General features: G+C 35.5%; 1 long non-coding RNA gene across 1 annotated transcript; it reads left to right on the plus strand.

Annotated features, from left to right (window-relative positions):
• Positions 1–4,444: 4,444 nt before the first annotated feature.
• On the plus strand, positions 4,445–12,789 carry LOC145813584 (uncharacterized). Its single transcript, XR_014356749.1, has 3 exons — positions 4,445–4,745; positions 5,449–5,513; positions 12,301–12,789. It is a non-coding gene; the product is annotated as an uncharacterized LOC145813584 (long non-coding RNA).
• Positions 12,790–14,446: the final 1,657 nt, after the last annotated feature.

Raw genomic sequence — 14,446 nt, forward strand, 5'->3', positions numbered from 1 at the left:
CTGTTGATTTCTGCCACTGTTCTTGGCTTGACACACTTGTGCAATCTTTTTGTCTTGATTTCTTGATAGCTTCATCACCATTCTTGATTACGAATTACATTCTTGTTTCTGTTTTCTGTGTCTTTTTCCAAATTCTTGCTTTCGTTTCTGTTTTCTGCATAGTCTTAGAACCACGTCCCTTCTTGAACTTGTTGCCGAGATAATGGTAAAGAAGCTCTTCCCAGCTGACTGCCAATGCTGAACCACTGTCAACCGTTGAAGTAGATTAGTCCGACGTTCTTGCCTTAGTCCCTAGTTCTTAGGGTCTTCATCTCTGTACTTTTGTTTTCTTTGCATATGCAATCTTTTTTTGCTTCTGAAAAATGTCTGCTGTTGGCCGATGTTAACATTTCTTGCTCCTTGATTATCATTTCTTCTTCTACTGTATTTGATAGCCATGTCGGGTAATTGACTTCTCGGATGGCCCTGGGCTCTAGAAGTCTGTCTACTTCTTCCTCTACTGCTTCGACGTGCATCAACGTCGGTCCTCTTGCTCGTTGGATTACAGGTTTGGCCAACTTGTCGACATTTAATTTGTGGCATGTGATCTCGGGGTCAATGTCAGGCATTTCATAAGGTGTCCAGGCGAACACCTTTATATTTGCTCTCAGAAAAGTTTCCAGTTTTCTTTATTCTTCTTCGGCTAAGCCCGAGCCGATAAGAAATAAGCGTTCTTCATCATCCTCCTGGACGAGGACTTTCTTTAATGCTTCTTCACTCTTCTCGGCTGGTTCCTTGCCGACATCATCTAGGACCTTCATGTCCTCGTCTTCAATTTCTATCTTCTCCGGTTTTCGAATACTGCAGGTGGATTTCATTGCTGCCATGGAGCAATTCTCCGCCTGCAGTTGATCCCCTCTGACTTCTTCAATCCCATGTTCTGTTGGGAACCGCAATAGTTGATACAATGTTGAGGGAACTGCCCCCATTGCATGCAACCATGATCTTTTCAAGATTTGTAAGGAGATGGAGTGTCGATGATGGTCAATTCTGTTGTGATCTTTCTGGTGCCAGCCTGCACCTCCAAGCTTACTGCTCTTAGTGGTCATGTCGGCGTTCCATTGAACCCAACCATTGGGCCATTGGGTTACTCCATATCATCTAGATGAAAGTCGAGCTCCTTGTAACATCGGACATACATGATGTCACAAGAGCTTCCTTGTTCAATCAGGATGCGTTTCACTTTGGCACTCCCCAACCTGGAGGGATACTACCAAAGCATCATTATGCGGGTGCTGGACTATCTCAAGGTTGGCTTCGGTAAAAGACACTACTGGTCCCAAGCACTTATCTGCCCGATGTCCCTTGTCCCCGACTTGGTACACATGTTGCAGGTGTTTCACCTTCTGAATCTCCCCTCTAATTTCGTTCTCATTGACCCTCGAGTGAATTACATTAATTACCCGAGGTCTTCCTGTCTGAGGTTGTTGTGCTGGGGAAGGCGGAGCTGCTGGCGCCCGAGGCAGTTTTGCCTGTTCTTCCTTTGTTCTGGTCTCATCGACGAGGTCCCTTCAGATTGCCTTGCCTCATCAGATCTTCTAAGTGTGCTTTTAGTGTTCTGCAGACCTGAGTCATACATCCGCCTTCAACATATACCTTTAACTGTGCAATCTCCTCGGGGTTACATACCTCAGGTATAATAGCTACAAAACTTTTTACTTCGGTAAGATACTGACCTGCAAACTTTTCATAAATTCTAACAAGTGTGAAACATATACTACTCAATGTTAACTTTGCAAACTTTTTCTCAAGTTTCAACAAGTGTTTAAACGGTGATCTCGGTCTAGCCTACTTGTAAATTGCTACAAATTTCAACAAGGATTAACATATACTGTAACAGGGATCAACAAGGATTAACATAACAAGTGTTAAGCAATAATCTATTTGTAAATTGCTACGAATTTCAACAAGTGTTTAAACAACATACTTAGCTTTTTCCTCATCCTGTAAATTGCTGCAAATTTCAACGGATGATCATATGTCGGCTTAACGTTATCTTGTAAATTGCTACAAATTTCAACAAGTGTTAAGCATCTTCTCGGTTTAACCTAACTTGTAAACTTTTCTCAAGTTTCAACATCATCTCGGCTTTTAACTTGGGTTAAGCATTACCTCAGTTTAACTTCGGTTAAACATTATCTTCGGCTTAACTTCAGTTAAGCATCATCTCGGCTTATCTTCAGTTAAACATCATTTTCGGCTTAACTTCGGTTAAGCATCATCTCGGCTTAACATCGGTTAAGCATCATCTCGGTTTAATTTCAACTTGTAAATTGCTACAAATTTCAACAAGCGAAGATAAACAATAATCTCGGCTTAATTTCAACTTGTAAATTGCTACAAATTTCAACAAGTGAAGATAAGGAACCATCTCAGCTTAACTTCAACTTGTAAATTGCTATAAATTTCAACAAGTGAAGATAAGGAACCATCTCGGCTTAACTTCAACTTGTAAATTGCTACAAATTTCAACAAGTGAAGATAAGGAACCATCTCAGCTTAACTTTAACTTGTAAATTGCTACAAATTTCAACAAGTGAAGATAAGGAACCATCTCAGCTTAACTTCAACTTGTAAATTGCTACAAATTTCAACAAGCGTTAAGCATCATATCAGTTTAACCAACTTGTAAATTGCTACAAATATCAACAAGTGGTAAATGGATTCTTCTTCTCTCTGCCCCCTGTATGGCTTTCACATGCTCTTTTGTGGACCTTATAAAAGGTCTTCAACCTGGCTAACTGTAGTCTGACCTTGTATGTTTTCTTTTTATCTTCTAGGATCTGAGATTTGCTCATTGTGCTCTTCTCTTCTCGGACTCAGGTACCGAGATCTTATCTTTTGGAATCTTGGATCTGCTCACTCAGGTTGAGCTCTTCTTTTCTCGGACCTACTCATCTAGGCCGAGATCATGTCTTCTAGGATCTGGGATCTGGAATCCGGGATTTGCTCACTTAGGTTGAGCTCTCGTCTTCTCGGGCCTACTTGTATAGACTGAGATCATGTCTTCTAGGATCCGGGATCTGGAATCCGGGATCTGCTCACTTAGGTTGAGCTCTCGTCTTCTCGGGTCTACTTGTATAGGCTGAGATCATGTCTTCTAGGATCCGGGATCTGGAATTCGGGATCTACTCACTCAGGATGAGTTCTTCTATACTTGAATGCTATCTCCTTGGGAGCGCTCATGCCCCCTGACTTTGCATCCCCTTTGGAAGGGTCTTCGTTCCTCCGCAGGTATCTATCCTTCCATACCTGGAGGTCATCTTTGTTGTAGTATCCGCTTCGATCTGTTGTCTTTGGTGTGTCACCTTCCTGGCTGACGTCTTTCACTCCGTGACTCTGGTCACGAGTTTCTGTGTTGCTATTGTCCCCTTCAACGTCGAGTTTGATAGATCTCCCATTCCCAGAAGGAGCGTTGTCTCCAGTCTGATCCTTCTGTCCGTCATTGGCCATCTATTCTTCGTTCGATTCCCACAGACGGCGCCAAATTGTATGGGTGATTTTCCGACCACACTGCCCGCTTAGTAACCAGCTGGAGAGCACTGGCAGAATAGATGGCACCTGACTGACCTGCAACAGAAATATAAGAATCCCGCGGTGGTTTCGACCACCCGGGGGCACTCCGACGATCAAGTCAGTATATCTCTCAAAGATAAATCAAGTACTAAACTCACAAGCTTGAGTATCAAAAGCATACCTTAGACCCATGGGGGTGCCTCTCTTTTATAGCCAATACAATCCTAGTCCCAATAGGAGCCTCGCCCTAATAGACTTAGGATTACTGCTAATCTGGGACTCCTAGTGGGATAAGGATAAACTCTCTAAGAGTCTTATCTTTACCCAAACTGAAGTCTTCTCCCAATCTAGGACTCTTGTCCATATCCAAGTTGAGTTCCCTCTTCATTCTAGGACTCTTGTCCCTTATCCGCTTATCTCGGATTCTGATATCTTCGGAGGCAACCTCGGCCTAGCCGAGATGACCTCGGCACAACGACCAAGACACGTGGCACCTCGGCTGACACGTCGGCGTCACCTTGCCACGTGTTGGTACTCAGAAAATATATCCCCACACATATTTATGAAAAAATTTATAATTTTAATGATTAATATTTATATGACTTCTTACTAATTTGTAATTATTATTTTTTTAAATTACCTTGATTTGATATTTTTCCTTCTTTTAGTAATTTATTTTTTTTTTATTTTTTAGATGTGTCTAATATGAATACAACTAAAAAATAAAATATTTATAAAAAAATATAATAAAATAAAATATATATGAAATGTATTAAATTTTATATTTTTTTGAATTTAGTGATTTTAAAAAAATTAAAAATATTTTTGTTTTAAGTATATGTAAATTATTTGAAATTAAAAACAAATTATTTAAACTATTTAAAAACTTGCAATAACTAAAACAAAAAACTGAGGCCCCGTTACTCTCTCACTCACTCTCTGGGTCTCGATCTCTCTCTCTCAACCCTCTCTAAACCCTAATCTCTCTCAACCGATCGAATCAACCTTCTTCAGCCCCGTTTGATCTAATCTCAGAGCAATTGGTGATTCATCTCAGATCCAATGAGCAATTGGTGATTCATCTCAGATCCAATCTTAAAGCGATTGGAAATTTCGATTTTGAGATTTCGAAGCTCCACCGCCTCCACCATCTGCACTGGCGAGGGGAGAAAGCACCATTGTCTACTAAGGTGAGCACCACCGCCTCTCTCTCTCTCTCTCTCTCTCTCTCGCTCTCAGTTTCTTATTCTATTTCTCTCTCCCTTAAGCTCTTCCTTCCCGTCGAGTTTAGATAACGAAACCAGTGCATTTTATTTAAGAATTTCGTTGTTTGAGCAATTTTCTGTATAATAATTTGTATTTGAAAATTCAGAGTGCAATTGGGTTGACTTGCTGGAGAAATGTTGATATTGCTCTGAGTGATAGAATCAATGAGCACATTACGCTGTTAAATGAGTTGCCTATGCTTCCAAACCGAGGCGGTTGAAGAGTATTCAATTGATTTTGAATTTATAAAATCTTATAGGTGTACATTGCATACTATTTGCATGTATTTTTATTATATAATTTATGGTTTGAGTTATATATTTTTGTAAGATAGCTAATTTAAGTTTGTGAAATTTACATAATTTTGTGAATTTAAAATTTTTTTTAATAGATTTATGTAAATTTGTATTCAACTTACATTTTGTGGAAGAAATACCTTATGTAAGCTTATGAAAACTTACATGATTTTGTGAATTGTGTATATGATGTGCAATCCCTTGCTGTATAATTATTTATCAAATTCGTCACAATTTCATCCAAAATTGTAATCAATTTTCTTAAAACAAATGTGATCATATAATTGTTAATGTTTGATTAATTTAATTATTATGTAAATAATTTATACAGATCTTAACAGGGAAGGCAGCCTACCAAGAATCAAGTTAATGTTGTCATTGGTTTCATTGATACTGGTTAGTTTTCTCCCCCTTTAACAGACCAGTTGGTTCATTTATTAGACAATGCTACCAATATATGTGTGTACAAATGTGGCATCCTTCATTTATTAGTTCAATCAGTCTCTGAGTTTCTTTATTCAGGAACCCATGAAAAGGATACATCTGATGGCACTAGAAAGGCCAAAGGAAAATTTCATATTTCTGTGGCCTATTAAAAGCTACTTAGTTATAGCTATTACAAGGAGCAAATAAATATAGAGAACCCTAATGCAAGAGACACAAAATTATCCACCACCTCTTTATTAGCATGATGCACGTGTTGGGTGGAAGAGCTTTCTGTGTTCCCTTCCATGTTGATAGATAGATCATGCATTTGAAACTTTTTAAGTACCAATGTACCATCAACCAGGGAAAGTTTTTGAATTTAGGGTAGTTTTATAGTAATGAAAAACATTAATTAAGAAAGGAATGGTGGTGGAACATCGTGTTTTGATGAATCAATTCATTTAGAGGAGATGATATGGCAGAGCTTATGCTACTACACACCAGGGTACAAACATTTGGAGTCCTCAAAGTTAATCAAATGGGTTGACTTCAGAATCTTAGAAAAAAAAGGAGGCAATCAAACAGTTGTTTGCTTCAGTAAGATCACCAGTACATCGGCTTTCAGATAAATACGGGCACTGTTAAAATATGAGAGACAAGAATGATGGTATATCCAACACTGAATGTGTCACGCCCCAAACCCGCCCCTAAAAGTTCGGGCATGACCCATACAGAAACGGACACTTAACCTGATATACATATCATATGGGGCCTGAACGGAAGCATTTAATATAATAAAATAACACAGAAAAGCATCCATTGAGCTAAACCTAACATGCCAGGATCATATTCGTGACAGTCATTTATTTTTAGACATATCCATACACATACATGACCACATAAACAAACATTGGTATAGAGAGGGGTCATATACATACATTTTAACCTTAGGTAAATAATTAAAGTGCAAGCCAAAATCTTAACAAAACTTGACATAAATGCATAGACTCGGTCTGGGAGCCTGGGCATACTGAGGTTGACAATTGAAGGGTGAGCTTCAAGGGTTAAGACGGACTCCCAAAGTGATTACCTACAGAACAGACATAATATAAAGTGAGCGAAGCTCAGTGAATAATAGCACATAAACGATTCAATGCTCAACTTGAATTATAATACATATCAATGCATACATAAATAATGAGGCATCAGGTTAATTGATTCTGTATTAATTCTTGAACGGCCTAAGGCCCAGCCTTGAAACATATTGACTTGAAACATAATATCTTGGAACATAATGGCTTTAAGCCCTTGAACAAAGTGGCGATAGCCCTTGAACATATTAGCATTAAACTTTTAAACATGTTGGCATATAGCCCTTGTACATATGGCATGAAGCCCTTGAACATATGGCATAAAGCCCTTGAACATATGTGTTTGAATTCAAGAGGTGTCTCACACGGACTCTAGAGGTGACTCACATCGTAGCACTTAGTTCCGTGTAGCACTTTGTTTCATATTATAATAACTTATCCGGAATGGCCATAGGTCTCATAACTTGCACATATGTATGGACTCAAGAGGTGGCTCGTACGAATTCTAGAGATGACTCGCATTGCAGCACTTAGTTCCGTACAGCACTTTGTTCCATACCAAAAATACAGAATGGCCTCTGGCCTCATAGATCATATAGAATGGCCATAGGCCCAGATTGGCTATAAGCCTCATTCATATATGTATGAACTCAAGAGGTGGCTCACATGGACTCTAGAGGTGACTCACAATGTAGCACTTAGTTCCAAGTAGCACTTTGTTCCATACCAGTAATTAACAGGTTTTACAGACCAACCATACATATCATGTCATATCATAAACGGAAACAAATTTATACATATGCATTATGCTTAATTCATAAACAAAAATCAGAATTCAAACTTAATTATACCTGGCACTTCAATAGTGCTAACAAGTCAATATAAAGCATTCTTGTTCCTCGATACTAAGAACTTGTAATATTCTTGAACTTATAACATACGTGAACTTGTAACAGACTTAAACTTATAACAGACTTAAACTTATAACATACGTAAACTTGTAACAGATATAAACTTATAACATACGTAAACTTGTATATACTTGAGCTTGTAACATGCGTTTACTTGTAACATACTTGAAAACACGGTATTATTACCCCCGGGTAAGGGTCGTGTGCTACTGATGTCATGAATACTTTACATATATGGCCAACTGTTCTTTACTTCCAAAACGTAACATATTAGAACATAGAACATTTCTTGTTATATCATGTCATTACAGTACACTTAGCAAAAACAGAACAGGTAACATCATAATGTGGGCTACATGACAAGGTCATCGATATTGAATTCTGTCTTTGGGTTGAGCCATCCGTAAATCAATCCGTTGTTTATCATAATACTTAGCAGGTATTAACGTATAAAACAATCCGTGGTCTTAGCTAATTATTCGTTAAGAAATAGCGTAGTTCACTTGATCTATTAATAGCATATAGAAGCATACACCTTTGTTTGCTCGTTCATATATGTTACCATATTTGGCTTGTACTTAGCAGAGTACTACTGGTAGCCGTTACATCATTCACATGAGTTGACATAATTAACTTAAGTTTAACACAACGTTCCTGATAATTGCTAATGAGAGATAAGCACATTTACAAATTGAATGATTTCAGAGATACGTGAATACCATGATTCCATAGTGCTTATACGTTCCCTTGGTTCGTCATGAATCACTATAGATATCTTGCACATAATGTTAGTATTCTTTGTCAACAATAATAAAATGTATTGCGCAATAATGCCTTTAGATTTTCCAATCAACATACTCGCAAGAAATAGAATGTTAACAATAAGAATCATTAACGATCATTGAATGTACGACTACCGTACTACTACTCACAGTGTTCAGATGCTTGGTCCGCCCCTGTAGCTGACCCTACACAATTCATAATACACATAGAAATCGGGTCACATATAATTATTTCGTTCTTAACTTGTTTAATTCTCTTTATACCAATTACACATCAATTTGCAATTCAACATAATTCAAACTAAATCCTTGAATCCCATTTCAACATTCCACAACCGAGTTCATGTCATCCATATCCTTAATAAATTATTTCCCCAATTTTTTCCTTTACATTAAAGCATGAATTACAACGTTCATAACAAAGTTCATTCGCAAATTTTAAACATAATTTTCAAACATTTCCAAATTCCAATTAAACTTGTACATATCTAATTCAATATCTCAATTTCATTATTCTACTTTCAATTTGGGCCAAATCATTGGTTATCATCATTAATCAACCTAGGGTTTCAAGAAAATATTGAAATTTCAAGAAAAATACAAACTTATTAACCCATTACTTTTTATTCCAATTTTCCCAATGATTATACATCTAGGAGTCACAATCCATCATTTTAACCCACCAATTTAACTTTCAACATCTCCAACTCTAAACCCTCAATTCTCAAGTTGGACATAATATGCTCAAAACTATAGATTTTGTTTGTATATACACAAAATTCCATAATTCCATCCATGAATGCAAATATTGAAAGGGAATAAGGACCCCTACCTCAAGAATCAAGCAAAGGAGCAAAGATTGAGAAGAATCTTCCAAAAAAATTCGAATTTCAATCGGTTGGAAATGTTGACCCTTTCTTGTTCTCCATCCTTAATGCAAGATCCATGGTGGATTTGTTGATAAAAGTGGAGGAAATCAAGATTTTGGGAGCTAGGGTTTCGGACATGGAAGAGGGGAGAAGAAGAGAGGAAAAGAAAATGTAAGAAATGGGCCAAAAATCTCATATTTGAGCTGCTATCCCGCACAGCCCGCACATGCGGCGCTATTCCCCGCACGTGCGGCTCTGCTTCCAGCACAGATGTAAAAACTTCAAACGGGTATAACTCTGTCATCGGGACTCCGTTCTAGGTCGTTCTTGTGTCCAAATTCAAGCCCCGGAAATAAGCTTTTTAATGGTTCTAACCTCACATTCAAATTCAAAGTGTAGAAAAAGAAAAGGAAAAATGAGTGACGGCTGATTGTAGAATAACTATCCAGATTATACTCTTTGATCCAATCTTACTTTACCATCATACCACCACCTCAATCCATACCCCAAAATAAGATAAAAACATTCTCAATTCCAATAGATATAGTTGAATTAAAACACATTAACCCCTAATTAAATAAGGATGACTTTTGGGGTCATTACAGAATGTGAATCTCCTCACTACAAATTCTGGATCACTTGGTGATGGTCCAGCAAAGAGTAAGCTGGAAAAGAAGAATGAAAGAAGAAAGCTCTGTTATATAATTACATGATTTGTGATAAGTTTGATACACCAAGCAATCGATTCACATATAAGGCATGAATCAACGGAAATAGGAATCACATTGGAATTACTCTATGTAACTTTATCCACATGTTTTTACTTGCAAAAGAAAAAACTTTGGAGGTGTATCAAGTGAGGTTTGCAAAATATGGCGATTTGGGTACTCTGGGTCCTTTGAGGTAAGTATTTAGATGATTTGAATTTTAAGAAATTATTTATTTATTTTTTATTATTATGAAGATTGAAGAATTAATGAGTTTTGGAGGTTTCGAGTTTTTGTCTCCTAACCTTCGTTTTTGAGTGGTTTCTCTTTGACTCACGTATAAATTTATTCTTGTATATTAAATTGTTAAATTTTTGATATGCGCAATATATGGACTTTTAAAATTGTTAGAATTAGAACCTGAGAAATTATGAATCTTGTGATAGTTCAATTGAGGATGCAAAAGAGTCTCTGGCTCTTCCTAGGATTAGTAGTTGAAAATTGAACACGAACCAGTCGCTCTGTAGCTAGGGGTCAAGCCCACTAATGGGTTTCTCAAGTTTGATTTAGAAACTCAACAAGTTTCAATAATTTTTGTGTGTTGACTGTTATGCTACCTAACACACGACCACCCCTTCTTTTTTTTTTTCCCTGAACTTGAGACCACTTGTTTAAAAATTAAATGCTAAGCAGGACACAAGCGGAGTTCGAGTTGAGTTCCAGTTTAGGAATATGTTCAACCTTAACTTATCTACCTAACAAGTTTGATCAAATCAAAACAAGTCAAGCTCAACTACAACAAAGTAGCACCCAATGATTCAATGGGGTTTCAAATTTGACTACTAATCATAGTTATCAGAATCCCGATCCAGATCTTACGATCCTACGATCTTACGATCTATTTAAGTACAATCGATCCGGATCGTGTAAAAAACTCCTTATAGGTAGTATCTTTCGATCCTGGTAGTGGGATCTTATAGGATCGTAGAATCCCGATCCGAATACGATCTTATCCGATCCAATTTACAAGCCTTATTTTGTATTGTATGACATATTTTATTGTAAATTTTATGTTTGTTGTCTAAATACCAATTTATGTGGTCAAAATAAATAATAAAAATTAAGTAGTATTGAATCAAATAGACTAAGAAAAACAAACTAGAAAACAAACATTCAAATATTGCGGTAATTTAAAAAAATTAAATAGTCGAAAAAACAAACTTAGCTTTAACAGAGTCTGAGGAGGGTAAAATGATTGCAATTTTATCCCAATTTTTGGAGAGATTATTTTTGTGACTTGAATCCGCTCCACCAGGGATGCTAATGACAAACCTTATCATTCGGTTAAGTTATTCTTTTGAGTTTTTAATATATTTTCATATCCAACTTTGTTAATATTTTTTCTTCACTTTTTATGCATTATTGTAGATTGTAAAGTATTTTGTTATAGAATTCTTCTTCTTCTTCACCTTCTTTTTTGATGAAATACAATACTTTTGCTATCGAATTTTCTATTGTATAATATTATATGTACATTTTACATAGAGTATTATATTTTTCATAATATCTTCACTTTTTTTTAATAGAATATAGGCTCATTTCGTGTATACTTTATAAGAAATATTTATTTAAATTAAATTATTATGTAATCTGTCCTTTTCGGTAGGATTTTACGATCCTCGATCCAATTCTACGATCCGATCCTATAAACACCTCCAACGTAGGATCCCGATTTTAACAACATTGCTACTAATCTCTCTCTCTCATATTTAACTGCCAACTTGTGCTGCACATTTGAAGCTCCAAAGTTGAAAAAATTGCTGGCTCTATGTTGGCAAGTTGTTGCGGCTTATAGCATTGTGCTTGTTCTAGTAATAGTATTGAGTAAAGATTCAGGGGATCTCTGAAACCAGTTTGATTTTGTTGGACTCTTGGTGGTTCAATTAATGATTGATTTCAGCCCATTAAAGTGATTAAGTTAAAAGTGTGTATATGTATTTGCTGAATGAAGAGAAGAGAATAAAAGAAAGTAAAGAGGGGAGAGAGAATTGAGGAGTGGGTTTGGGGGGCTCTTGGCTCTGACTGAAGAGAATACAATGGGTGTGTTTTTGTATATAGGTCTGATGGGTAGTGGGTTGCTCGTCCTTATGCCCTTTGTGCTAGTATGGGATTGTAAGGCCCCCAATCTTGGACTCTTGAAGTTATTACTATTTTTGATGTTGCTTTGTTGAAGGTGAAGTTAAAAGATTGCAATTAGATGGCTTGAGTTTCCTTACATAAATTATGCAGTTGACCAATGTGAAATTCTGTACTGCTTGATCTTTGTGTTTTTCCCCTTCTCTTCTCCTATCTTTTATGTTTATTGTAGTTGTGTACTCAATTCACCATGTAATGCAGGCAGCACTGTGCTCTATTAGGATTATAAAGAAAGTCCCGGACCTGAATGAAAATTTTATAAACCCTGCTGTTGGCTTACTTAAGGAAAAGCACCATGGATTTTTAATAGCAGGACTCCAACTCTACATAGATCTATGTACAACCAGTGCAGAGGCTCTTGAATATTTTAGAAAGGTAACTTGACCATGGTGTAGACAATATGTTGTATATGTAATCAGGGGTGGAGGCGGGGAGGGGGGGGGTCCTGATAAATTGGATTAACAAGTGTATGTGCACACAAATTGTGTACCCTTTTTATTTATTTATTTATTTATGATTTGGTAACTTATTTGTTGAATGTTTGCTGTAACATTTTATTGAAGTTCTTTCTTTGCAAATTTTGTATTGGTAGTTGTCATTTGTATTTACATCGGGTGATTGTTGTAAAATAGGAACTATGATATGATTTTTATAGTATCATTGTGAATGAAGTTGGAAATAGTTTTGCAATACCTATTGCATATTGTTTTAATTTTCTGAGCAGCTTTGATGGCTATGCAACTAGTAGAAGGAAAATGATGAGAACAATCCTTCCACTTCATATGCAAGTATGCTAGAAATACATCTATGAACTAAAAATACATTTATGACATGCAAGAAAATGTCGTAAAAGACTATATACGGCATACAAAGTATGTCATAAATATATTAAAAATGACCTACGGCATACAAAATTATGTCGTGAAAAGTGTGATAATTTATGACATGCAAGAAAATGTCGTAAAATGTTATATATGGCATACCAAGTATGCCATTAATTTTTAAAAAATAACCTTCTACGGCATGTAAAATTATGTCACGGAAAGTACGATGATTTATGGCATGACAAAAATGTCGTAAAAAGTTATATATGACATTAATGTTTAATTTATTGTTTTTTATAACTTTACCTGTATGTCGTAAATGATGCTCAACTTTTCACGGCATATCATATAACGGCATTTGTGTGTATGTCATAAAAGAGTTTTTACAGCATGCATCGCAAGCCGTAAAAATTCAATTTTGTTATAGTGAGATTGACAGAAAGTGAAAAAAATGTGAACCCATGAATTTTTTAGAGAAACAAAAAAATAAAAAAAAGAGGAAGTGGAGAATAGAATATAAAAAAAAAAAAGGAAGAGGAAGTGGAAGTGGAGAATAGAATATAAAGAATGAGTGACTATATAAAATTTTGTATAGATGAGAGAGTGGTAGAGATTATTAAAAAAAAAAAATACAAATGCAAATGACAGGAGAAATTGAGAAGAAGAAAAAAATATTTTATATATTTTTAACATCATTTTGTATCTGTGATTATGTGAATTTTTATATTTTATTCTTTATTTAAAAGTAATCATTATTAAAAAAATTGAAAGTAAATAATGTTACCATTTTCACCAGTACTATATGATGGCAAAAAATATAGTGATATATATATTTTTTGATTCTGCACTTCTCATAATCTGTTAAAAAAAAGTTCAATATAATTGGTTTAATAGATTGTTCAATAACTTTTTAGTTATGCAAATATTAAAGATACTAGTAAAAAATTATAATTTAAAGCAAGAGATATTGGGGCTCTTTATCCATACCTAAGGTTTCAAATAAGTTACAAATTGCAAAGAAAATCTCATTTCATTTTATCTTTTCTTTTCTTTTTTTTGGCCACACAAATTGAAAAAAAAAAAAAAACAAAACAAAAACAAAAACAAATAAGCTTTGCGATCAAACACAATTTGTCAATTTGTGGAAAAATGTTTGAAATTCACAAAAAATTCTCATAATTTGACTCAGAATGATATGATATAATGGTTGTCAATTTTTTATTTGTTACACACTCAATAATTCCCTTACCAGATCATTGTGGTTGAATTTGTAGAACTAAAAGTATTGATTTCTAACATTTCTTAGGGAGGTGAGTGTAATTTACCCTTCTATATTGGTTGAATGAGAATAATTTTATTTCCACATATCAATTCATTTCAGTTCACACGCTTAAAGAATTTTTTCTTAATATGATTTTGTCTTACAATAAAAATATCATAATAATTTTATCTTCTTAAATCCATACTTTAATTCTAAAACACCATAACCATTCTCCATCACTATCTCCTCACATAGTCTATTT

The sequence above is a fragment of the Camellia sinensis genome, chromosome 15 (genome assembly GCF_055761805.1).
Source record: "Camellia sinensis isolate YWXY chromosome 15, ASM5576180v1, whole genome shotgun sequence".
NCBI classification, from domain to species: domain Eukaryota; kingdom Viridiplantae; phylum Streptophyta; class Magnoliopsida; order Ericales; family Theaceae; genus Camellia; species Camellia sinensis.